Here is a 27,909-nt window from a genome sequence, read left to right as displayed (position 1 = left end):
ATAGTTTGTGATGGACAGTAAATGGTTAATGTTGTAACACCCCCCCCCCCCCATCTGAGAACATTGAGTGACTGGGGATTCAAAGGGAATTCATCAGTTGACAGTGTCAGTTAGGAGCTGGGAGTTGAGAGTTAACAGTGGGAGAGTGAAGCAGACTGTTGGAAGGATCCTGAGTAAGCCAAGTGAGACATGTAGCTCATCCTGTTTGGTTTCTTATTTTTTTTCTTTGTTATTGGCTCGTGGCAGTTTACAATCTTTAAACATGATAAAATTCAAGTTGTGTGCCGACAATTAACTCCCTACCTGATTGGCCCTCCCTTGGGGTGTGCTACCAGTAGGGAGAGAGCATTCTCGCAGTGAGGGCCAATTGTGGTGATTAAATTACTCCTCTTTCTCTTCCTGCTGCTTGCTAGGTGGAAAAGGAGCTGGCCTCTCTGAAAAGCCCTGCTGCTGGTATGTTGTGCCCTCCTTAGCCTCTTCCCACCCTTCATGTTCCCCAGGCAAGGGAGGGACCTGTACTCTGCTGGCTCTGTACCCTGACAAGCCTAATGCTGTCTATTTGAGGATGGTTTTTTCCCACAAGTCTTCCACATCCCTTTTATGAGACCTCAGGTTGTGAACACGTGTGCCAGCTTGAAGTTGGCAAGGTTACTTTTGGATGCTGTTGGTGAGAATCTCGAGGGGTGTGTGGGTGCTGGGGCCTTATATTGAGCCACCATAGCTGAACTTGAGGGTCTCACCATTGGGCATTGTTCCTAAAAAGCAGGTTGAAGAGGAAGAGTTGGTTCTTATATGCCACTTTTCTCTACAAGATGGAGTCTCAAAGTGGCTTCCCAAGGTATCTCTCTGATGACACCCAAGCCTGTACCTCCAAACCATTGGGGCATGAGGGTGGATAATAATGTTAAATAACACCAGGGAGAGACCTATGCCCTGGGGCACCCCGCAAAAGACCTCACAGCAGTGCCCTTGTTCCTCCTTTCATGCCTATCAATGACCAATGTATATTGAAAGTGATGGGACGGACAAGATCTGCAGTGTGCATGATTCAACAACATAAAAAGAATATCCTGCAGGGGGCATTGGAGGAGACATGTATTTAGCATAGCTAGAATAGGAACTTCCTGGAATTTTTCAAATACTCTTCCTGCTCCTTTGTGCACACTTCCCACTGCTTGCCTCCAGAACAACAGACAGAATGAACAGAACATTTTGTTAGGTCTCTATTTTCTATAGATAGTTGGTCATCTTCGCAGTAAAACTATTTACTTCTTTACACAGCCTGGTGCTCTGCTCTCTTGCATATTCAAACTCTGCCAACAGAAAGGACTGGGTGGGATAGCCAGAGAAAAACAAAGAAGAAAGGAAAAGAGGTTGCTCAGCTAGGAACAATATAAAAGGAAATCCTGTGAAACTGTCATAGTGATTAACTCTTGTTTATTTGCCTATACTATGCTGGTAACCCTAAGCAGCAAGTGGGAGGAGCAACAGCACCGGCATGACCTGGTCCTGCACCACTTGCTCAGCTGCTGCCCCTATCGCCTGCTCCTTCCTGTTATGCCTGTGCATTGCACATAGGCTCCCACAGACCACAGATCCTCCTTCAAGTGCATTCAAGGGTGTTTGCTAGGGCAATGACCTCATTATGCCAGCCTTCAGACTGAAAGTCAAGCCTGGTTTGGACTGATTGTAGAACTAATCCACAATAGTGTCAGCTGATGTCCTGGGCAGGGAAGTCAACTTCTACAGCCTCTTTCAGGTAGCCTGGGATGTCATGGAAAGAACACTCTGTCAGATCAACCTCCCTCCACCCATCATAGCAGACCTTTTTTTGAGCTGTGTTTTAAAAGTGCAGCTCACATCGGGATGCTGTGAAACAACAAGAGCTGGGTTAAAATTCAGACATTGTGAACTGTGTGACACCTCTGTGACAAATATTCTTAAACCTTTCTGGACAACTGAAAATGTAAGCAAACAACGGAAGATGTCTCAACCCTGCAGCCTCTTTTACACAGACCCTTTTACAGACTCTGACATTCTCACTCTTTTCTCACTAACGTTTCTGATTCCGGAAGGCCTTTGAGGATGTGTTAGGGTTTTTTTCCCCTTCTAATCTTCCAGGGCATTCTGTTACTGATCTTAAAGCCACTATTTTCCTTCAAAAAAAATCTTCAAAGCGGGGATGCAAAGGGAAATTGCTGAATTAACATTTATCAAGAAGTTCTGCAGTATCTCTCAGACAGGATTTAACAGGGACCTGTCATTTCTTAGCCACTACAGGTGCATATCCTGCCCGTTATGTATGCTGATTATTAGAGCTATGCCTCTGTAACTTCCTATTGCATCTGCTTATCTCTTTTCATCCTGAACCAGGTTTCCCATTTTTATCATCTAATAGCAGTTGAAGAGTCTCACATTTTGCTCTACTCTTTTGATTTGATCTTATTTTGAACTGGACTTTTTTGTACCTGAAAAAAGTGAGCTCTGACTCTTAAGAGTTTACACTGGAATAACTTTTGAGAGTCTTTAAGATAGTCTTTAAGGTAGTCGGGATTTTTTTTTTACTGCTTTTCTCTTTTAATGTATAGCTAGTTTTTTTATGCTTTTAAAAATCTGATGCCTTTTTTTCTAATATACTGGTTTGACTGCTTTTTACACCTTGTGATGGCCTTTACGGTACGCAGTTTTATGGGAGTTGGAAAATATTTATATTTGTGGTTTTATTTGTGTGAGTTGCCTTGAGTGCCTCACCAAAAAGGCAGCACTATAAATACACTAAACTGGAGAAAGGAAACTGGGTTGAACTGAACCAATGATTACAAGGGTTGCCTTGCTGGATCGGAACAAGAACAAGGACTTTCTTATCCAGTAGTATATCTCCAGCTGTGGTAGCATCTTGATTTGTCTCCTCCACTAAAAACAAAAACAATAATGATGACTGTTCCCTCAACGTTGCCTACAACTGTGGTTGCTAGGGCTGGCAGGACACAACTGGCAACCCCTGGGACAAATGTGGGGGCAGGGCCTGGTGCACTGGTGTTGCAGCGGCAAATGCTAGAATGTCTAAAGATATCATATATGGGATTTACCAGGTGATGTCTTTAGATGTTCTAGCATCTACCAAAACTTTATGGTTTTACCATAGAGGCTTTGCAAATGTTAGAGAATTTACTCTGTCCCTTCTTGTTTTTTTTCCAGATGTGACACCAATGTGTGGGCACAATCTCAGTATATAAGGCCCTGCCTGCATATTTTTTCCAGGGGATTGCCAGATGTAGCCTGGCCAGAAGTGACTTCTTTAGACATTATAGAGTACCCATTAAGGCATTTCTCAATTTTTTTGGAAATGTTATCAGTGCTCTGCCCTGGTACTGGCTGCTCATCCCATCTCCCTTTTTCTCCTCTTGGTGTCTGAAGACAGTAACAAGGATACTGGGATGTCTCCTGCTATAGCTGGGGCCTGGCATCCCATTGGTTCCCAAAGTGATATGATACAATACATTAACATTTATTGTATGTTGTCAAAGGCCGTTATAAAACACAAAACAATATGGCACAAATATAAATAAACACTATTTCTCCAATATTGTGGACATAAAATTGTAAACATGAACTACTAAGTTACAATAAAAGGGATAAAATGGTGTATCAAGGTGGAGGCTCCTGTAAAAATGTATTGGCTCGGATCTTCCTGGCAGCCAGAGCAAAAAGTGCTACCCTATATGAGATATAGGGGTCGGGTTCCCATAGTGGTGAATATGAGCACCATCGGGCTCCCCAATGTGTTTCCTAGTAATCATTTTTTTCTTTCCCGGAATCCATCTTTCTCAAAGCAAAGAAGGTAGTTCAGAAGAAAAGAAGATAGTTCAGAAGACTTTAGAAAGCATCACTTTTGAAACTGAAGGGAAAGCCATCCAGATTTATCTGCTACCTTATTAGAAGGATGCTGACTTGGAAAATTTTTAACATTTTCACTTTAACCCCCCCCATCAGCTATTTTGTCATTGGTCCTATCTCCTATGATAGCCATTTTGAGATGTCACCTGCTGCCCCTTCTCAAAATTCCAAAAGTGTCCAAAGGCTTGGCTTGTCAGTTGCCTCTTGGTGTGTGTGTGTGAATGTTTGTAGGAGAAATATAATGCAAAAAATAATGCAAGAATATTAATGCAGAAAACCCCCAAAACCACCCAATAAAGATATGGTGTTACTTTTGGGAAAAACAATTTTGTTCATTAAGTACTTCTGGTAGAAGCCTAGAAGTAACACCAGTCCACTCTAGGAATTTCCAGAAAAGATAGTCAGGATATCAATTCTGGCTTTTCCACAGAAATAAAATCACATCATCCCCCAATGGCTCTTGCTTATGGCTTTCCTGTGTGAACTGCTCAACTCCGTAGCTGTGTGAGGGTAGGTAATTGTGAGTCCCTGCTTTGTGCAGTGGGTTGGACTAAATGACCCTGGAGGTCCCTATGATTCCTGCTGGATTCAGGCTGCAGACTGGCATCTGTACTACAGATTCAGCACGGATTGGGAACCTAGACTAGAGTAGTGAATACGGAGACAGTTTTTAAAATCTCTCTCCGCTAACTGATTAAACTGTCCTGTGTGAATGTGTCATCACTGCTTGTCATTTCACAGATTCCCGGATCCGCCACATATTTTTAACATTCTTTTTTTTCTAAATGGCAATGCTTATGAATATTATTTGGTGATATGTCTAAACTCATACATCATTTCCAGGTTAATGAATTGATCATTCCTTTTTTCCCTATGAATCTTCACTCCAGATTGTCAAAACACAACATCAACGACAAGCTGTTCATATATTTAAACTTTTCTTTGCAAATACTTTCTGTCATTTCTTTAATGAAAGCTGAGATTTTGTCGCTTTTGCACATTCAGTTTGCCTGGAATATACAGAACAGTTGGCCCCAAATACACCAGGGCCTATTGCGGTGGGATCTCATGTTTCCCTAGAGCTGATATGTTTCCCCAAGAGCTCTGCTTTCCAGGCTACATTTTCCCCCGAGGCTTTGTTGCTATTCTAAAAATGATTATTCCCACCCATATCGGCAAAAGAAAGAGTCAGAGACAGAGAGTGCAATATTATTAAAACAGTGTTAAGAGCCCATTTGGGATAATAAAAGGGGGGAAAGTGAGAGCCAGGGGAATGTGGTGGTCAGAGTGTCATCTTTCCTTCTCTCTCAGGATAACTTACTATACAGTAATGTTTGTTAGGATAGAATTGTATGAGCTCTGTGCAGTAAGAGTAGGATTAAAAAAAACACATGGAAATAGCCCTGCTTGTCCCTTGAACACGTGGCCATGGTTATCCATGTGATGGCCACCTCCAGAACAGATTTATGTAACTCGCTCTACATGAGCCTACACTTGTCCTTTATCCGGGGACTCCAGCTGGTACAAAATGCAGCTGCTAGGGTCCTCACAGGAACACTGTGGAGGGCTTATATCCAGCTGGTGCTGAGGCAGCTGTACTGATTACCAGTTTCTGTCTGGATCCGGTTCAAGGTCTTGGTCTTTACCTTTAGCACCCTACGTGGTCTGAGACCCTACGTGGTCTGAGGGACTGCCTATCACCCTATGCCCCCTGCAGAGCCTTATGTTCTGCGGGTGACAATTTACTGGTCGTTCCCAGCCCCAAGGAAGCACGCCTGGCCTTGACCAGGACCAGGGCCTTTTCAGTCCTGGCCCTGGTATAATGAGCTCCTGGGTGAGCTGTGGAACCTGTGGGAGCTGTCGGCATTCCACAGGGCCTGCAAAACTGAGCTCTTCCACCAGGTCTATGGTTGAGGCTGGGGACAATGAGGAAAACTGACAGGGCCCCCCTGGTGTTAAACAGCAGTTATTGTGATCCTTCCCCGCTGAGGTTGGGATGGGGGGGGTGGAGGGGGGGTGGAGGTTTTCCACCATGTATCTGATACCGTGTTTTTGTGGTCCATTTTAATTTTTTTTAATCGGATGTTGTAACCCACCACGAGCCAGTCTCGGAGTGGTAGGAGATAAATTTAATAATAATAGTAGGAATAATAATAGAGGGGGGAAATCCTCTGGGAAAAGTAGCATGAACTCCATTTTAGAAGCGGAAACAGGGAAACTAATTGCAAAGACTACCCACTAACCTCCTATTAAAGTTTGTAAGTTGGAATGGACATAGAACCACATCACAGTATTGTAGAGACATCCGGAGGCTGAATGGCAGGTGCAGCAACAAAATATCCTGGAAGATGCTACTAATTCTGGAATAAATGAATTTGGCATAGGGTTCCCACGCAACCCTGGGATAAAGCATGTGGCTTTGCCAGCTTTTAAATTCCGTTTCATTTACCAAATTTGCATCCTGCCGTTTAGTCCTGACAAAGGCTGCCAAGGTGGTTAACCATTTAAAACATACATAATAAAATTACATTATAAAACCCTTCAAATCAATCCTTAAAACAATTCTTAAAAGTTGAAATTTGTAAATATATATATATATATATATGTAAGGAAAGAAGGCTCATTGAAGGAAGGCCAACAAAATTTTTAAAGTCTTAAATCTCTGGCGGAAGATGATTAGGTGAATCTCATTGGGGAGATCATTCCAGAGCTTTTGAGCCACGACCAAGAAGGCCTTCTTCTGGGTTGCCACTTGCCTAATTCCAGAAGGTCCTGGAGCAGGATCTCTTTCTAGCCTAGGGTTGCTATTCTGAAGTAGGGTCTTGAGATCACCTGGTTTGGAGCCCCCCCTCCCATTTTAGGGCTCTCAGATATCAGGGGAATTTACCAAGCATGGGGAGGAAAGAAAGAGGAAGTTAATATGACATGCTGACATCACCTGGAAATGATGCAGGAATGTTGGTGATGTTGGGAGGCGATGCTCTGGTTTTTGGACAAAACTCTATAGTAAGAAGCTAATTCTGCCATAGAGTTTTTGCCTAAATCCAGAACAATATTCCAACATTGCCAATATCAGGGCTCTCTCAGCCTCACCTACCTCACAGAGTGTCTGTTGTGGGGAGAGGAAAGGGAAGGTGATTGTAAGTCACTTTGAGACTCCTTTGGGTAGAGAAAAGCGGCATATAAGAACCAACTTCTTCTTCTTCTTCTTCTTCTTCTTCTTCTTCTTCTTCTTCTTCTTCTTCTTCTTCTTCTTCTTAATTAGGCTGTCCTTCAGTTATTTGATCCCAAATTTAAATATCAGCATCAGCATGCTAAATGTGAATGGAAGCAAACTGGAAGCCAGTGTAGATTGGCCAAATCAGAGTGATATGGCTCCTGCAATTCACTCCAGCCATCATCTGGCTGCTTTATTCTGTACCAGTTGAAGTTTTCAAACACTTTTCAGGGGCAGCTGCACACTGAGCTCATTGTAGTAATCTAAATGTAACCAGAGTATGCACTACAGTGGCCAAATCTTTTCTTCCCAGGAAAGATGGCAGCTGGCTAACCAGTCAAAGTTGATAAAAGGCATTTTTTGTGAGTGGTATTCAGTTTTTTCATCCTCCATTGATAGCAAGCATGGATACAGCAGACAATTTGGTCTCTGATAAGACCCCCCCCCCATACTAAAAGAGGTTGAATAATCTCATCACATTCATGGGTGCTCCTGGCCTTTTTCTCAGCAGAGCATCCCCCCCTCCTCCAGCAGCTTCTGATGTGTTCGGTGATTCTATAGGAGGACCTATCTTTGAAGAGAGGGAGTGAAAAGGAGAAAGCTGCCAAAACAGAATTCTCCCCTCATTAATTTGTTGGGAGGGATCCAACTCTGAGTTCTAAACAGACTACAAATGGATCCCCGTTACTGCCCCATTCTACCCAATCTCCCCTTACCAAGAACCGCTCCTAAATGCCAAAGCTTGAAGGACTGTATCTAAAAGGCCTCTCTTTACTTTTCAAATCATTATTATCTTGGGTAAATACCCCCCTCCCCCATACACACACACAAAGAGAAATATAGAAAATAAACAGAGAAGGTACACTAGCCCCAAACGGCTCCCTGGGCACATTTGGTTGTTTTTATTTCTGGAGTGTGTTTAGTGGTGGAGACGTATTGTACATTAACAAGAGTCGTCAGGACCCTAACGAGCTCCTAATGTGCCCCATACTTCAAGGTTTCTCCAAAGAAGCCAGTAGCTTAGCAACGAAAGTGAATCCTTGATGAGAATAATCAGTACTTGTGTTGCAGCTTCAGGCATCCTGTCTCTTTATTCCACTCCAGGAAAGCTGCCGCCAATGGCATTGGCCCAGCAAGGAAGGGGTTCTGTTTACATCTATGATCCTATTGAGAATTGGGGAGGGAGAGACACAGCAATGACATGGAGGGGACATTTATAGTCTGATGGCTTGGAAGACCTTGCAGCCAAGCGATGATGCTGGGGAAGGATCCGTTTCATGGTTAGCTGAAGAGCGAGGAACAAGGGAGAGCGTGAAGCATGCCGTAGTCAGAGTAGCTTGTGAGAAAGAACAGACTGGGGGAAAATATAAGCAAAGCTCTGTTGAGGGCTAGGATTTACCTTTCTGCTCATTTTAACAATTAATAAGGACATTCCTGTCTATGCAGGTTTGCTCTTGTCCTACTCAGAAAAGGGTGGGCATTAGACATTGGATCTGGGCATAAAAGAACAGCTGCCGTGTGCTGCAGTGAAGGAGTTGGCTGGGAAATGAAGGGAAGGCCTTTGTGCCTTCTTGTTGTGCTTCTTCTGCAGAGCTCTCCTGCCTGCAGTGCCAATGGAGGATTAGTTGGTTACATTGTGGCACAGCAGGCATTTTGGGGGTCCCTATAAGATAGGCTGTAATAATTGAGTTTTTCACCTCACCTGCTTCACATTTGTTAGGTTGGGCTTTATGAAAAAACACACCTGTTCCTAAGAAGCTGCAGTTTTGTGAGAGGCCCAGAGATGTCTAAGAGAGATCTCACAACATGTTTCCCATGCTTCACTTTCCAGGATGTTTGGGGAATGGCTGTGACTATTTCCGCATGAGAAATTTGCCCCCACCCAGTCTCTCATTGTTCACGGGTTTTAAGGTTGCTTCCTCATGACATTGGCAGCAACTCATACCTCTCCAGTGGGTGGCATGAGTTTTTGTCCTCTTTGTCATACGATGAGTGAAACCGGTAGAATCTGCTTCCCCTTTCTTGTTGTGGCGTACAAGGAGGCAAAAACAGAGGCAAGCCTGTCTCCTCTCCATTTCTGGATCATTTTTTAAAAATATTAAAATGGTGTGGTCTGTGTTGCAACAGGACCGCAAAGCAACGTGCCCTCAGTTCAAATAAAATGTACTGTCATGTTCTCTTCAGTGTGCACTGTAATATTGGGATCAGGCAGTAAACTGATCTAAAACACATTCCTGTTTGTGTTTTCTGATGGTGGGGTATGAACAGGGAAGGAGGGGCATGTGATGAAGAAGCCCTCTCCCTGTTAACTTAGTATCCATTGTGAACACACAGTCATCGGGGTCCAATGACTGTGGTCAGCCTATCAGAAAACTATCCGAACATAAAGAGAGACCATTATTCAAAGACTCCTGAAAAGAAATCTAAAGAAAAGTTTTATTGTTGCATCGTGATCCTGGTTTTTTTTAATGGGGTTTCCTGGAGCTGCTAGATCTTGTCTGGGAGGAAGAAGTGGCTCATCTCTGAACAAATCTCCTAAATAAGCAGAAGGTGGCATCTGAGTTCTAATGACCACTTTCTGGCATCATGATTTCAGTTGATGCAAGGTGAAAGAAGTTATTGCAAAATGCATCACACTGGCAGTGTCACCCGGACAATTTTCCAAAGCAGAGACCAATCTTGCTCTGGCTTCCAAAATTATCCATCATAATCTATTGTCATCCATTGACAATGGGAGACAAACTACTTGGGCAATTTTGACATGTTCCAGAAATGTGCATTACTGACAATGATAAACTCAGCCTCAGTTTCTAAGGAGAGGTGAATCCATCCCAGAGTGTCATTAGACTCCTGCAGTTTTTTTAAGCTTCAAGTGCCTCCTTCCACCAAAGGCTTATTTTAAGACAACTATTAAACATTTCAGCAACAAGCCTTAAAATGCACAAACCTCTGTCATAATTGTGACTGAATTTCTAGTGAAATCAATTAGGTTATTCAAAAGCTTCTCCCTATTACATGGTTGGTGGACTGAATCCAAGTGAATTCCAGTCCAGACCTTGCCTTGTCACCTAATCCTTGTCTGTGAACTGGCCTGTGAACTCCACCTGTCATAGAACTTACCTGGGCCAAATCCGCACACTTGGATAATGCTCTTAAAATGTGCTTTCGCAGCTGGATTTTCCTGTGTGGAACAGGGAAATCTACTTCTAAAATGCATTGAAAGTACGTTTTCCAAAGTGGAACTTCAGAAGCCGTAATATACCCTTCTAAGCCTACTGACTTCAAAGGATTTAGAAGAGTATAATTCTGCTTCACAGGGCACTGATGATTTACTTGATCTCCATATTATAGTCCATGGCTTGCTGCTACCAACCCAGAACAACTTTTAACTTTCAAAGTTCCCTTGATACGAAGTTGACTATTGCTTTCAAAAAGAACAAATTCATGTTCTACTGCTGGGTACAAATATTGTTTTTTGGTACTTGATTAATTTCCTATCTAGACATTACACTTAGTCCTTTTGCATTGTTTTTACCCTCTAAGATGCAATATGTGGCAGAATGGGGGGAGGCCTGACTTTGCTCCTCTTTATAGTTTTTATGGGATTCCTAGAGAAGACTGGTATTACTTCTCTATGGTTTCACCACAGAGTTTCTGGTGATTCCTAGGGAGATGTAATGATACTTCCAGGTTTTCTCCAGAACTGGCATCCTGCCAATGGCCAATTTAAATTTATTTTTTTATTTTGTAGCTGCTTTTAAATGGGCACTGGGGTTTGGAAAACCTATGTCTGATTGAGGCTTAACCTACATGTGGCAATCAAAGGCATGTGAAACCACATTACATCCCTGAAAAGCCACTCGTGAGTAGGGACAATGACAGAAGAAGCAGAGTGAGGTGGTTAAGTTCTCCCTACTCAAAATTACCTCCAAGCATCTTTTCTGCATTTAAACTTCCAAGTGCAAAAATAATTATGGTGAATCTGGACCAATGTAATCAGACATGACCTCTTCCTAGGTTTTAACATTGTCACATGCTTATCTTTGTGTTACACTTCCAAGAAAGTGATAAACTATGTTCCCTTGTCTTTTTCAGAACATTAAATACCAATGGCCAAACTCAAGTACACAATGAAACCCTTCCTTGCATCCTGATGCAAATGATGTTGGGAACATCTGGTAAATTCTGTTTGTGGACTTCAATGTATAACATCTGCCTGCTTGACTATTATTGCAACTGGACTGCTGCAGCTCTAGTTAACTTCAGATAAAGAAGAAGAGTAGGGTTTTATACCCCACTTTTTACTACCCAAAGGATAAGAAGAAGAGTTGGGCTTTATACCCTGCTTTTCACTACCTGAAGGAGTCTCAAAGCAGCTTACAATCACCTTCCCTTCCTTTCTCCTCAACAGACACCCTGGAAATTAGGTGAGTCTGAGAGAGCTCTGACAGAACTGTAGCTACCTAAGGTCACCCAGCTGGTTGCATGTGGAGGAGTAGGGAGTCAAACCCGGTTCTTCAGATGAGAGGCTGCTTCTCTTAACCACCACACCATGTTGGCTCTTAGATGTTCATGGCCTATTCTAAAAACTTTCTAAGGAAAAAGGGGGGAACCACCCTCCTAGTTCTAAAGGGTTACTCAAAATGGACTTTCATTGCTTTTTTTTGGCAGGAAAAGAAAAAAAAAAGATTTTGATTCTGTGATGGATGAAAAAAGGAAGAACATGAAGGGGAAAGATCTAGGTGGAGAAATTGAACATAATTGGTCCCTATCACATCCACAGATCACTGCAGACTAGGGAATGGTTAAAGAAGGGCATCTAAAGTTTAAAGATTTTGCTGTTCAAAGTGAACATAGATTCCTGTCCCACCTCCTATTCACAAAACATCAGATTCAACTCTGAAATGATCTCCAGAATAAAGCCCCCCCCCTCCGCATGGGTGCAGTTTTAGTATGAGAATGACAAGGCCTGGGCATGGGGGTGAAAAGAGGCTTTCTGGATGTGTCAAGCTCCCCCCCCCCCCAGGATTCCATTCCAAAGAGCATTCTGGAGACGAGAGGGGCTGTTTTCCAATGTGCCGCTTCGTGCTTAAGTGGCACAAGTGCCTTTCCACCTGTTGGTTAATTAGAATTACCTGCTACATTTCGATGTATCTTTTCACAGTCCCCTGGTTCTTAGCAAAGGAAACAAAATCTATTTGGGCTTCCCAGGGCTGACCCTTTAATTGAACGAACATGATTTTTTTTGTGGCTGGTTTTTGTTTTTTAAATAAGCAATTTTGTACTTGCAGGTTTTTAATTTCCCACATGGCAAAACATTTCTGACTATATCCAAATCCCAGCCATCTCAGCCACAGAAACCGCAACTCCGGGCATTTCACCCCCTCCCCTGCCCCTCCTTTCCCTTTGTGAAACATCCCTTGTTGGTTGTCCCTTTGCTGCAAGAGCATCTTGATTTGGCGAACACTAATCCTGTTATTAAAGCCATTATTAAAGTTATACAGACAAGAGATTGCAGAACAGTTATTTACCAAAGAGAAGATTGATATATAAAGTGCTGGGTATTTATCCTCAGCTTATATACTTCTCCTTCTTACCCTAATAGCACTTTTTAAAATTAATAATTTTATTGCAAATACTCTTCACTGAACATATTATATCTTGAGCATTTAGTGAGCAATATTTAAAACAAATGAAGGCTCTCAGCAGTCAGCATATATTTTACTCCCCTCCCCTCAGCTTGCTACGGCGTTGATAAAACTGTTCTGACAGAGCAGTGATACCAGGGCTCTCTCAGCCTCACCTACCTCACAGGGTGTCTGTTGTGGGGAGAGGAAAGGAAAGCCACTTTGAACCTCCTTCGGGTAGAGAAAAGCGGTATATAAGAACCAACTGTTCTTGTTCTTGTTCTTGTTCTTGTTCTTGTTCTTGTTCTTGTTCTTGTTCTTGTTCTTGTTCTTGTTCTTGTTCTTCTTCTTCTTGTTCTTCTTCTTCTTGTTCTTCTTCTTCTTCTTCTTCTTCTTCTTCTTCTTCTTCTTCTTCTTCTTCTTCTTCTTCTTCTTCTTCTTCTTCTTCTTCTTCCTCTCCCCCCACTTCTTTCTGTCTTTTTGCAGATACACAGATTATAGGTTCATTCACATTTAAGGAGTCCAAATTATTTTGCCTAAATTCTTTTATTAAAGGGGTTCTGTTGTGAACTAGATAACTAAAATGTGTCTTACGATTGCCATGTCAAACATTAATAGATTTGCAACTGATTTCAATGTCTCTGGGTGTAGGAATTGCATCAGCAGCATCTGTGGATGGCAGCGCATTATTTAAAGGATAGAATATCCCTAGCTGACTGCACAGTGTTTCCCTTTGAACTGGACAGAGCTGAACTATCTAATCTCTATCCAATCTCTGCTGCCTGGAGCTCTTATGTCCTCATTTATAACCATTCAATAAACACAGGGCACTCATCAGCATAACAAAAGCATAATCAGCCAGCAGAGGTCAGGTTAGGGGGGAGAAAATAATTTTTTCCCCTACATGCTTGCTGACAATTCAAAGATGGAAATAAGTGAATGCCAAAAACAAAATTACCCTTATCTAAGTAACCTAAACTTACAATAAAATTCATGGGAAACAAAGAGGAAGCAACATTTGCAGATGACAGCATTATTCAGAGGACAGAAATTTCCAAAGTGAATGTCAAGTGCTTTCCTTGAAACGGAACCTTTCCTGATTGTTGACTTCCCGTTGCTGGAATGTGCAAGATCAACTGTGTGCTGAATATAAAGGGTATCTTGCAGGGGGGGGGGCATTGTAGGAGATGTGTATTTAGGATGATTAGATTAGAAACTTCCTGATGATTTTCAAATCTGGTTCTTGGGAGGGTGGTATATCGATTGATTGTTCAATCGATCAATTGATCAATCAAACCATCTCCTCCAGTTTCCTGACTCCTGAATTGGTATAGCAGGGGACTTCCTGCTTGTTTGAGTACAACAGTTTTTGTATAGAAGAATGCCTGCAGACCACAGCTAGTTAAACAGCTAGTTATTATCTCTCTCTCTTTCTGTACATAGTTATTTCTCTTCTAAATACCTGTAACCTTGGCTTCTTACCCTGAGCTAAGTAGGGCTGGCTCTGGTCAGTATTTTGAGGGAAGACCACCAAGGAGTACCAGGGTTGCTATGTAGAGGTCAATGGGGTCACTGTTATTTGTAACTTGGCAGCCAAAAAAATAAAAGGGGGGGCACTAATCTGTGGAACTGGTTTTGATTCACCACTCCTCCACGTGCAGCCGATCGGGTGACCTTGGGACAGTCACAGTTCTATCACACAGGTTGTCTGTTGTGGGAAGAGGAAGGGACAGGTGTTTGTAAACTGCGTGGTATAAAACCCAGCTCTTCCTCGTCTTTGACTCAGCCTTCCATCCTTCCGAGGTCGGTGAAATGAGTACCCAGCTTGCTGCTGGGGGGTAAACGGTAATGACTGGGGAAGGCACTGGCAAACCACCCCGTATTGAGTCTGCCATGAAAACGCTAGAGGGCGTCACCCCAAGGGTCAGACATGACTCGGTGCTTGCACAGGGGATACCTTTACCTTTACCTTTACCTTTACCCTCTGACAACTCCTGGGCATCATATATATTACTAGGGCAGCACTCAAGGAACCACAAAGACTGGAAAATGTCCCCTCCCAACACTACTTAATATTCATCCTCATTTCAGCCTCTCCCCCTCTGGAAGTTATACTTTCTATGGCTTCCCATGGCTGATGCTGCCAAAATAACCATCAAGGGATGAAGAAGAAAATGCCACCAGTGCAGCAAGGCAAGTGAGATTGGGAGGAGGAGGAGGAGGAGAAGTTGATTCTTATATGCTGCTTTTCTCTACCCAAAGAAGTCTCAAAGCGGCTTACAGTCCCCTTTCCTCTCCCCACAACAGACACCCTGTGGGGTGGGTGAGGCTGAGAGAGCCCTGATAACACTGCTCGGTCAGAACAGCTTTATCAGTGCCGTGGTGAGCCCAAGGTCACCCAGCTGGCTGCATGTGAGGGAGTGCAGAATCGAACTCAGCTCGCCAGATTAGAAGTCTGCATTCTTAACCACTAAACCAAACTGGCAGTCCGGTGCATGTGCATGGAGTGATGGAAGGCACCTGAAAGGCACCTGGAAGGCTGGAGAATATTTTGGGGAGTTGATGGCATTCTCAAATGAGCTGCAAAACAAATGAGCTTGTGGTTTATAGACTAGCAAAAAAGGCTTGCTGTACTGAGCCCTGTTCCAAATCAAGCCCTGTGGCTGTCACTCATTATTACAAGCTCATGCTCCGATTCAGGAACAGGCACGGACCCCAAAAGTCAGCTCTTTCATTATTCTGTTGATCAGTAGTGTAAAGATTAGTTTTAAGAGGAATTTGAAGAAAACACAATGTGGTGTCTTTACAGATGGATACACACACAGACAGACACACACTCTCTCTGTCTTCTGGAGTGCTTTGTAACAGACCAGCCATGCCTTTTAATTTCTTTTTTAGTGCAACTGATTTCATTCCTATTACAAACCTGCCTGGAGTTATTGATGAATTGTTTATTAAGTGACCTTCTCTTCAAGGTGTAGGTTTTAATAATTTTGTCTACTGCATGATGTACCATACATTGCAGACAAAATCTACCCCCCCCCTCAGGACAGATATATCTCTGTGTAGCAATTTATTACTGTGGGACTTCACAAGCTGTTTGTCAGAGCAATATCCAAACGGAACAGTATTAGCTTGATATTTTTATGGCAGCTTGTGTGATTGGTATAGGAACACAACTAATTTGTATCTCTCTAGCTAAATGCATTCTGAAGAAGTCCAGCTATTTCTTTGTACTGTATATTTAGTGCATCTCTTAAAAAAAAAGAATCCTCAAAAGGTTTCTATAATACAGGCTATTGTGCACAGGATTTATACCTTTTAAAAGAAAAGTTTCTTAAGTATTAGAATATGTCACTGACAACCAAGATCAAGACAATTTATACCATAATGTGCACAATTACTATGTTTTGGTGTGAAAGTTGGACAATGAAAAAGCTGATTCATTTGATATAGGGTATCGGGGGAGCATTTTATGGATATCGTGGACCATCAAAAGGACAAATAAGTGGGTTCTGTCTGAGACTAGGCATGGGCACAAACCAGGAAAACGTGGTTTGTTTTCGTTAGTGGCTTGCGACAGGCCCAATATATGAGCCACAAAAGGTCACAAACTAGAACTGACTCTGTAGAAGCTAGAGAAATCAAACTCACAGTGGACCTTCCCTGATGCTCCCCAACATGTTTGCCAAGTTATGTGCAGATTGGATTTAAGGGGTCTGAATTATTCCCCTGCAAAGAAGATGCCTCCAGGACAGTGCTTTGGGGAAAATATCAGATGAATGTTTAAAAGTGTACAGAATGGATCTGTTGCAAGCTACACACAGCAAACTCAGAGGAACCTCATCCTGATGCCCATTTCTCTACAGTCTCTCCAAGTTGGAGGGCTGTAACTTGGACACTGTGAATCCAATACAAATTTGGAGGGCAAGCAGAAGAGTGTCAGCTGGAGCTCCCCAGAGAGTTTGGTGTCTCCCACAGACTGGTGTGTGTGTGCTTTTACCACAACATGAACCTCACAAACTGTACCAGTTCATTTGGTGCCTAAAAGTTCATGATGGCTTATGGCTCTGCTTTTTCTTCAGATTACAAACTGGGCATACCACCAAAATGAACCACATTTTCTTGGTTCATGCCCATCCCTAGTCTGACAATAGGCAAAGAGAATGCCAGCTGGTTTTTGATTGGGAACAGGCTGAACCCACTGGTGTGCTAATGATCTCAGAGTTCATGGAGTCCCAAATGGTTGAGCAGTGACTTGAGTGGTAGACTCGCCCTGAAGACACACCAGTGGAAGAAATTCACAGAAGACACTTGTCTTTTCCTTCCTTAGCAGCTCCATGAAGAGACTAAAAATTGTCTGGTGAGCGTCAAAGGATGCTCATGAAAGAAGCTTCAGCTCTATATAAGTGCAACAATGACAGGAAAAAAAATTTTTTTTGCATTATTTCCCATCCTCAGTGCTTCCTCATGTGCCACAGTGTAGTCTCTGTCTTCTGACCTTTAATGGAGGGTTTGGGGGTAGATAGGAGGATGGCTGGAGAACTGGAAGCCCCTCTTGGGTAAGCTTCTGATGCATGCCAATCCACAGAAGCAACTGTATGAGCTGTGTTGGACAGGACCTTGTGATTATACCGTATATCACCTTGCATCAATGAACAAGGGCCATTACAGGATAACAACACTAAGCCCAATTCCATCTGCTTAAGCAGAACTAGAAATCCACTGTCCTGGCTGCATGCTTATATCCACTATATCTCAGCATTAGTTTAACAGAACCAGAGCCTGTTTCCCACACAAAATACCAGCTGCTGTCTCTGTTTCTGCCTAGCATAATTGCAGGTTTAGTGTTGGTTCTCAAAATATATACCTCCACCTAAATTTGCTATTGTGACCTACTTGCTTATGAAGCTATGTTTTATTTCTGTCACCCCATGTTAGTTGTGCTAGCTCTGCATCCAGCCTTAGATGCACAGGGGAGGGATCACTATTCTTCTGTTCCCAGCCAATTATCTCTATCCAGTGATTGCCGGAGTTGTGCACAAAACTGTATTCAGAAATGTATCTGGTTCATTGTATACATTCTTATTATAGGTAAGCGTGTGATCCAGATTTTTTGTTCTGTTCTTCATTCATCTTCATTAGTTTCAATGGGAAACACATTTCTGGCTGGAACATTTGTGATTCCTACCCAATTGAAATATAGCTATTACGGACGGTGCCATTCTTCAGACATGGTATCATCTCTGCCAAACTTCAGACAGATGAGAACAAGTGGGATTTCATGTCAGAGAGTCACAAATGTGTAAAATGTCTATCCTTTGTGTTTGCTTTAATTTTTAAATTGCTCTATCCCTCCCTTGAGATGCTTTATCCAAAAATTGTCATAAAATCATAGAGCTATATGGGGTCTTATAGGCCAGGGGTAGTCAATCTGTGGTCCTCCAGATGTCCATGGACTATAATTCCCATGAGCCCCTGCCAGTGTTTTTCCATTTGAACATCATATTGGAGCTGAACACATTCAGTGGTGGAAGATCCATTTCATGGCATAAAAGAGGTCCTTTTAATTGGGATGTTTCAAATCATGCCATCAAAACTGATTTTTTTAAATGTTTTTTTCCATTCTTACATGATTACCTGAGGAAGAAGTGCCACAGGCTCAAATGGCTTTAGAAAGGGGTTAAGTCCAATAATAAATCCATTACAACAATGATAGCTGAATGGTACCATATATAAGAAGACGAAGGAGCTTCAAAGTGGCTTACAATCTCCTTCCCTTCATGTCCTCACAACAGACTCCCTGTGAGGTAGATGAGTTTGAGAGCTCTGACATAACTGCTCCATGAGAACATCTGTAACTGGACTGTGACTAGCCCACTCACCCAGCTGTCTGCATGTGGAGGATTGGTGAATCAAACATGGCTCTCCCCATTAGAGGCTGCCACTCTTAACAACTTCACCAAGCTAGCATATCAGAGGCCTTATATCTATCACAGTACCTCTTGTTGGGGGACGACAGCAGGTACTCCTGCTTGGGGCTGCTGCGGTATCTGTTAAGCTTCTGAGGGAAACAGCATACTGAAGCAGATAAGCCCACAGATTTGATCCAGGAAGGACATTTAGAGATTCTTATCTATATGCTACAATGAGTCAGCCATTGAGCACACAATTCCATGTAGGTTCTATGGCCTTGTCACAACTTTGCCATAAAAAAATCTATGCTTACAAGTTTTCAGTAGTTTAAAATGTTTGATAGCAGAGATGAAAACAAAAGCAAAATGGTCAAAGACTCTTTCCTGCTACAAAGGGCTAATTGCAAATTTTTCATGGATGTTAAGTGGGAACAAGGTTGCATGTGCATTGTAATTTATGTATCAATCTTTCTTTGTGTGCAATCAGAAAAATACAAGCCATTAGGTGTCGTCGGTTGTTTTGTTTCATCTGCTGTATTTTTCAGCTAAATAAGATTTTCATCCACTTTAACTATTGAAAGGCACCTCTTCCTTGTCTCTTCCGACCTGGGCTCATATACAGTGGGCAATTTGGCAACACTATTGGCAAAACAACTTGGCTTTCACAGTCTAAGTTTTGGTCTGAAAATTCCTTGCATGGGCTCCTCTCTTCTCTCCCTCCTTACTTTGTGGTGGCATGGCTTATGATGCAAGCTGAAGGCAATAGCTGGCCTGCTCTCTATTGGGAAGGGGCATGATAGCGTCTGTTTCTCTCCGATACACTTCCTTTCAGCCTTCTTCGCTCTTTGTTCCCTTCCTGAATGCCACAGATCACTGTGCTATACTATGGTGTGTGCAGAGCAGCCAGGAGATCTGATGATTGTCCGGCAGCCAGGCAAGGGATGTTTGGAGGTGGTTGGCCATTACCTGTCTCTGCATCATGATCCCTAGTGTTTTTTGGGGGAACTACCGCCCAAATCCTTGGAAGCTTCCCAACCAAATACTAGCCTGCTTAGCTTCTGAGATCTGACAGGATCAGGCTATCCAGCCCAAGTGTGCTGACTAATGAAAAGTACTATTTCAGAGGAGAGGGAAGTTGGTGAAAGAAAGCTGTGGGCTTTCTTGCTGATCAGTGCCACCACCCTCATCATCAACAGTTGCTGCCACACTCCCAGAAAGTGACAGTGAAGAGGGAGGAGGTGTTCTTCTCTTACTGAAATACACTGTCAGAGTCAGAGAAGAATTGGAGGCTGAAATGCTCACCTTCCTAATACAAGATCAAAACTCACATTGGGAGTACAAGGAATACGAGTTTGGGTGGTACTTCTAATTTTAACATGTAAATGCTCCAGTAGTTATAGTAATACGGTCTTATGTTTTTAAAATCAAAATGTTGCCTTTTCATATATGTAAACAAAATATCATCACATGTAATGAACTTTGAATTCCAAGCACTGCGAAGCCACACTAATCATTTCAGAATTCTCTTTCCCTGCAGCTGCTTCAAACAAATCTTTCTGCATTATGGTAGGGCTGATGAGCACTAGGATGCTATTCCTCTCATTTTGCAGGCATGCATTTTTTAGGCACTTGTATCCCTAATGCACATGTCCTCATTCCCTTGTTCAAGTGTGTTAGAACGAGGCAAGCATTTAGAAGCGCATGCATATGCAATTCAAAATTAAATGGGATATGAAGTGCAAGTATTTTGTACTCAGGGATCATACTTGTGCAAAAAAGAGAGAGAGTGTAGTTTGAAGTGGCACTTATAATTATCGAAAATGCATAATATTTAAAGGGGCTCGATTGGAACTTGAGTGTTCTATATGGATTGGAGAATCCAAGACTTTGCTGTGTGTGAATACTTGCCATTCAAAATGAATCCATACATTTCAAACTACTACCATAACTTAGTAATTAGGGTTAGCTAATTGGAATAAGAAATTACCAGGACTCATCATAGAATCTGTCTGCATAAGACCTTCTTTGGAGGATTATATGGGGCCAAGGCACCAACCCCTATGAAGATAGTTTGAGGGACTTGGGAATGTTCAGCCTGGAGAAAAGGAGGTTGAGAGGGGACATGATAGCCCTCTTTAAGTATTTGAAAGGTTGTCACTTGGAGGAGGGCTAGATATAGGCTAGATATCAGGAAAAAGTTTTTCACAGTCAGAGTAGTTCAGCAGTGGAATAGGCTGCCTAAGGAGGTGGTGAGCTCCCCCTCACTGGCAGTCTTCAAGCAAAGGTTGGATACACACTTTTCTTGGATACTTTAGGATGCTTTGGGCTGATCCTGCGTTGAGCAGGGGGTTGGACTAGATGGCCTGTATGGCCCCTTCCAACTCTATGGTTCTGTGATTCTATGATTATGGTCTTTAAATGAGGGTGGTTGGCGGGTGATGAAGCAATGGCGTTTTGGTCACTCACTGTTAAAGCACCAGCCAAGCCCATCAAATTTCTGGAACCCAAGGCTATGTCTGAACCTGTTCCTAGTCTGGTTTTTGAACCTCTTCCCACTATTGGGAAATTTTGAATATACAAACAGGACCAGTGCACCAGTCTGCTTAAAAGAATAAAATAGGTCTATTTAGAAGAGAAGCAAACTTTGTATAGAAAGAGAGAGGAAATTGTTCTGTTGCTCATTCGGTTTGTTCTGTTTGCAGAGGGAAGCAGGGAGGAAGCATTCTCAAGGGGGCAGGCAGTCTCGTATTGAGCCAATATTGAACTATGGGTTAACATTTTCATTGAGCTGTCCACTATTTATTTATTTATTTATTTATTTATTTATTTATTTATTTATTTATTTATTTATTTATTTATTTATTTATTTATTTATTTATATTTATTTATTGTATTTTTATACCGCCCTCCCCGAAGGCTCAAGGCGGTTTACAGGAAACAACAAAATAGTACAGGTAACTATCACTCCAAGATCCCTTTTACATGGTGTTTGCTGGCAGGGGCTCATGGGAACTGTAGTCCATGAACATCTGGAGGACCACAGGTTGACTACCCCTGGTTAGGAGTGCGGACTTCTAATCTGGCATGCTGGGTTCGATTCTGCACATGCAACCAGCTGGGTGACCTTGGGCTCGCCACGGCACTAATAAAACTGTTCTGACCGAGCAGTGATATCAGGGCTCTCTCAGCCTCACCCACCTCACAGGGTGTCTGTTGTGGGGAGAGGAAAGGGAAGGCAACTGTAATCCGCTTTGAGACTCCTTCGGGTAGAGAAAAGCGGCATATAAGAACCAACTCTTCTTCTTCTTCAAACAAACAAACAAAATACACAAATGTCCGTAAAGTTTTATTCAAATGAGTTTGCAAGTTTGTGTGTTTCCTTTTTGATGGCAGTGAATGCTTGTCAGAGAAATAATGTGTATAGGGAAATTGCTATCTACAAAACATAACAGAAGGATAAACATTCTGGCTAAAAATGATGCCCAAATTACTTACTTGGCACTGCAAAATAGACAGAAGTTGCCATGAGTTAAGAGAAACTTCCAAACAAGTTTTACTTCCAGCGACAACTCCTGCATCTTTAATAGAAATGGATGTTGGGTAAGTGTGCTCTTTTTACCAATGCCAACCTCTTTTCACGTGCACTAATTGAGCAATGCAATCCTAGTCATGGTTACTCTTATCTAAGCCCCTGAAATCAATGAGCTTTTGCTGGAGTAACACTGCACGGGAGTCCACCGTGAGCCCTGAAAGAAGGGGTTTCCCTCTCTGGGTCACTGTTACTGTACTAATCTCAGTATAGAGCATCTGGGATATGGAATCTACCATTTGGGTCTTTTGCTGACTTCATGATTTACAATAAAATCCTTAAAAGAGTTCATCCCTTTTCAAACTGTCAATCCTAAAGGGCTCCATAGTGCATGCGTGTTTAGGATTCCATAGCTTGTTACCCCACACCATCAGCTCCCCCCGTCCATTATTTTAAAAGAAAAATCCTCAAAATGACTGCCACCTCTTTTCCTAAATATTCAATATTTATTTCAAGCCCTTTAAAATATCATCAGTAAGTAAGTAAATAAATAACTACAATGGTTTATTTGGGCATAAAACTGTTCAATTCACTGCTGAGCCATAGAGCGGCTGCAGTGTGTATTTCTCATTTATTAGCTGCATGCTGTAGCCAGCTTTCCTGTGGCAACATTATATTTCCCATGGGGGAGTCGCACAAGAATTTCAGCCCGGCATTCTGAGTTTCTGTCTGTTTGTTCATTTGGTTGGTTATTCATTTATTAAGACTCGCCCTCTCTCATCATGAATTCCTTTAAAGTCTTTGCCCTGGTCATTTGATCAAAACAAACTGGCAACTGACACCCTGTTTAGAACAAGGTTATCTCCCCTTTCAATGGGGTTTTGTATTAGGTTTTCATTTATAACACCAAGGAGATCCATAACTAAAACAACTGAACAGATGGCCTTATTCCTCCCCTCCCAGATTTTCTTTCCTCCCCCCCCCCCCAGGAGTGGGAAACAGAGACTAAAGGGGGAAATGTTTGCTTGTTACCTGGTCATGAAAACCTTTTTCCTTTGCAAAGGAATTTCCCCCAAGGAACATCCATTACGATAGATTTCCAGGTCTACAGCTTATCTTGTGAACAGGCCTTCCTAGAGCACTTGTTTCTCTCCAAGGCAGTCCTAGCAAAGGGATAGATACATCAACCTATCACTTGTTTTAGTTGCATTTTGGGGATTCTGAGGAAGAAGGGGAAAAGTATTCACATCTTAGTGGGCCATATTTCTGGAAGCACAGCATTAAAGAACAGTCTGCTGGGAGTAAGTTAAGGTCAAAAGACATCACAGGGGCAGCGCTGCAAATGAGAAGAAAGAGGGACAAATTATTCATTACAAAATGCAGATCCCAATGTATGTTAGCAAGTAGGTCTTCTTCAGGGGAATGCATAATAGCTTTAACTTGCTGTGTAAAGAGGTGCTCATACATGTTGGTGGATGTAGGGTTGTAAATCTGCACTGAGAATTCGGATTGACAGGAAGAAGCGCAATTCATATAAGGCATGTTGCTCTCTTCCGCCATTTCCAGCAACAGATGAGGACGGTAAGACGCATGAAAAGAAGGCAGACAAAGGCGAGACAGCAAAAAGGTGAGGAGGACCTGGGAGGTGCAATATAATTTAGTGCCTCACCATTCTGCAGGTGTGACACTATTTTTACTATTGTGCGGAAATTCCTACTGTGATGTCAATCATATTAAAAGAAATTGCTGGTCTGTGTAAGAACCTATTCAGATAAATTTGCTGTACTGGAAATCAAATCTGTGAGAAATGGTGATTACAAAAGTGTCTTCAAGTTACTTGATTATTTATTTATTTAATTAATTCATTTATACCCCCACCTTTTCCCCCCAAAGAAGCTTACACTCCCTTTCATCCCTACGGCCCTTTGAAGTAGGTTGGGCTGAAAGAGTACGATCACCCAGCATGCTTCAATGGTAGCATGAAGATTTGAACTTGGCCTCTTCCAACTCTATGATTCTATGCTACTAACTCCAGGCCCTGACCTGGATGACACAAGTGAAAACATCATTATCAGATGACACCATTTTAGTGTTGTGTTAGGCAGCCATGTATCTATTCAGTGAGAGAGATCTTGTTTTCAAACAGATATTAGCATTCTTGGGGGGGGGGAAGAGTGAATGAATTGATTTTGTTAATAATTCCAGAAAAGGATGTGTCTGTGAGTGAATGAGTCTGATATTAACTGGAGCTCAGCGGGAGGTGAAGTGAAGAATGGAATGATATTTTTGCTGACTGAGGAAGTTACTTGTTCATTTAAGGCATGCCTGCCTTTGTAGTTTGAAAGGAGGGGACAATGGCAGGCACAGTCATGCTTCCCAGAACTTATTCCCAATGAACTATCAATGTGGCACTACTTGGAATCTACCCTCCCAATTCAGTTTAAAAAAAAAAATCAAAGTTTTCTCCTTGCAATGACTGCTGGCATTTTTTTTTTGCATGATATCTGACAAGAGAAAACTAATTGTATATATATTTTTCAAAAATCTAGTGAAGGCTTAAAATGTATCACTATAACTACCAGAACATTTAAACAACATAACAGAACCACACTATAATAACGCGTGATAACTGGCAGGTTCGTCAAAATCTTGCAAAAACATATTCCAAACTTTTAATACTTTAGTTAGGTTAACAAAAGAGACATTGGGTGATTCACTAATGGGCAGCTAATGGCCTTCAAATATATATATATATTAAAACAGTTACACCCTAGTACTGGAATTACATGCAAAAACTTTTCCAACGTCAGCACACTCTCCCAATGAACTCTGAAACTTCCAGTAACATTGCAAGTGAATGCTATTTGTTCAAGCAGCCAATGGGCCTTTCACTAATTAGAAAACTGCCCTTCAGCTACTGAAAGCCCTTTGACTCCCTCATGAGAGAATGGCCAGGCATTCATGCAGAGATAAGCATCACAGTGTTCACTTAATTCCCCAACACAGTAAGCAATGCGAACCTTCTGTGTGGTATGAGGGATAGTGCAGCCAGCCCAGAGGGGATGGCTGTGGGCCGTGTTGTCTGTTATTTGTTTACAGTAATCTCTGGAGACAGCAGGGCTCCCCTCTAAAGCAAGTGTTTAGAAAGGGCATTTCCTTACAGATTTCCCCACCCCCCACCTTTGTGGACCATTTCCCTTCTCCTTCCCCACCATTGCTTTAGTCTGTAGGGCTGATCAAGAACATTAGGTGTCCCAGAAGCATAGACACCAATTAGTTAGTTATTTGCTAATTAGGCAGCCTGCATTATTCTCCTGCTACCTCAACAAATCTTTCAACTAGTTATTCAATAGAAATTATATATTGTACACTGCCCTGAGGCTGAATGCAGAGAGGTGGATGATGATAACAACAACAATAACAACAACAACTTGAAGCTAATTTGGGTGTCTCCAATCTCTCTTTCTAGGTCAGTGGTTCCCAATTTTTGGGGGGTTGCTGCCGCCTTGACTCCCTGGCCAAATCCCTAATGACCTCTCTCTCTCTCCCCCCCCCCCAATATGAACACACATGTCTCTCTTTGTGTTAGGTCTACTGCAAATTCAAAAGACACAATATTGTCTACGTTTCTTTTTTGGTTGTTGTGCAGTGACCATTTTTTCATCAGGAAAAAATATGTAAGTTCTTGGTAATAGTAATTTGTAGGCAGACAGGGAAGAACGATAGATTCAAGTGGGTAGCCATGTTGGTCTGAAGGAGCATGACAAAATTTGAGTCCAAGAGCACCTTTAAGACCAACAAAGATTTATTCAACACATGAGCTTATGTGCGCATGAGGAAGTGTGCATCCACACGAAAGCTCACCTGGCCTTCTGCATCTGTGTTTTTTTCCTGTCACTAGTCAAGACTTCAATCATGGCTTTGCATTTTTGTCAGGAGAGTGGGCGGTCCTGCCTCCTGTCAGCCCTCCCACCTTTTTTTTGGTCTGAGTTTGCACAATAACACACTTGCATCATAATGCAATCAAAAATGAAGAAAAAAGTCACACAACCATCCTTTGATTCCTGTGGCACTCAAAGCACCCAAACAAGGGGGGGGGGGTCTTGTGTTGATGTGTTCTCAGTCACCATGCATGCATGTAGAGAAAGCATGTAGGCCACCATTACACAACTGTTTATCTACATGAAAGTTACAAAGTGCCCCGTTACACCTTAAATCATGAAATTTAAGTGTATTTAGATGCCGGAGGGGGAGATGGGGGAGGCAGGAGGAGGAATGTGGAGTCCTCATTTTAGACTTTTAACTTTCTGGAGTATTCTCAGAAAGTGGGCACTTTTGTTATTACAAATTTGCATTGTAACACAATAACATTCAATTAAAAAAATGGAGGGGAGAGGGGGAAGGTTAGGCATACAGTAGGCAAAGCTGATGCATCATCACTTGAGGTGGGAATGGAGAAGGAAGCAGACTCGAATCCCAAACTTTTTCATTGTGTTTTCATTGGGTGACTGTGAACTGCCTTCCATGGAGAGAGTGAGAAATTGTGTTTACTGAGGATTCTCAAACTGTGTGAGAAGTAGAGATTGCATTCAGATCTGCTCCTTAGGAGCCTGATTTTTGTGTGAAAGGTTTGTTACTCCATGAGACTTTAGGAAGGCCACTGTGGCATTTTTTGCGGCTGTGCAAACAATCCAAGAGTCTACCTCAAACCTTTATTGTTTTTTTTTTATTCCAGACCACTTCTCCACACCTGACTAGTTTGGGTGCAACAATGTAAAGCAGACTGTTCTTACCATATTCCAAATCACACCTTGCTATGCAACTTCAATCAATTTACATAGGGACAACCCTGTTCAGGACTGCGCTGCTAATCCCTGGCACTGTGACTCCCATCTGAGTCATTGGGCATGCCTGCCTTTGCTGATGTAAAAAGCCAGAAAGGTGTCTTGGAAAGAGTTGATTCAACTTGGCACTGAACTGGGATTGCATCCTTGTAGTTATGATTTTGGTGGCAACAAGTATGCTATAGACTACTACCGTGACATATACCTCACAGATGAAATACAAGGTACTATAAGAATCATGGTTTTCCTCCATGATGCTGTTCTAGAATGCCTCTTCCTGGAAAGTTGGGGGAAGATACAATATGCATACCTGCAACTCTTGCAGGACTCTGGGTCTCCAATACCTTCCAATGCTGCTTGAGCTCTCCATTCTTTCTCTTGGAACAGGAACTCCTTAAATCCTCAGCTTCTGTTTGTGGGGGCTGCCACCTTCATTAAAGAGAATTCCAGCTTTGATTAATTATTGAGCCTCTACCGCTGAGGCTGTTCAATTCTCCGGTTCTCATTACAGATGCCTTGCAGCCTGTGTGCTCTGCTGGTCCCATTGCAGGATTTGATGGATGCACCTGGGAAGTTTTGTTGCCTGCACAGCCACCCTTTCTTTTTGGCTGAATTTGTTCGGAGGGCAAGGGAATTCGCTTCCATGAGCAATGGAACACACTCAACAATGATATTAACATTATTTATTATTATAGTTATTATTATTATTATTAAAGTACTGCAAAGAACTTTAAAAATTGCATTGAAAAGCAAGAATTTTGTTGGTTTTCAGTGGCATCAACCATCCTGGTTCCCCCCTCCCAGCTGCTCATAACAGAAGAATACACACAGCATGCTCCTGCATTATGAACTCCAACTGGGTTATTTGTTGCTTTCTTGC

General features: G+C 42.3%; 1 protein-coding gene and 1 long non-coding RNA gene across 2 annotated transcripts in view; one reads left to right on the top strand and one right to left on the bottom strand.

Moving 5' to 3' along the window:
* The window catches only part of LSAMP (limbic system associated membrane protein), a 1,850,461-nt gene that overhangs the window by 874,543 nt on the left and 948,009 nt on the right, over positions 1-27,909 (bottom strand). The gene's annotated exons all lie outside the window — the stretch shown is intronic.
* LOC143840649 (uncharacterized) lies at positions 151-27,690 on the top strand. Its single transcript, XR_013232283.1, has 5 exons — positions 151-182; positions 11,210-11,292; positions 23,752-23,812; positions 26,921-27,253; positions 27,541-27,690. It is a non-coding gene; the product is annotated as an uncharacterized LOC143840649 (long non-coding RNA).

The sequence above is a fragment of the Paroedura picta genome, chromosome 6, assembly GCF_049243985.1.
Source record: "Paroedura picta isolate Pp20150507F chromosome 6, Ppicta_v3.0, whole genome shotgun sequence".
Lineage (NCBI taxonomy): Eukaryota > Metazoa > Chordata > Lepidosauria > Squamata > Gekkonidae > Paroedura > Paroedura picta.
Note: the sequence above shows the minus strand (reverse complement) of the source record. Positions and strands in the feature narration are given on the sequence as shown.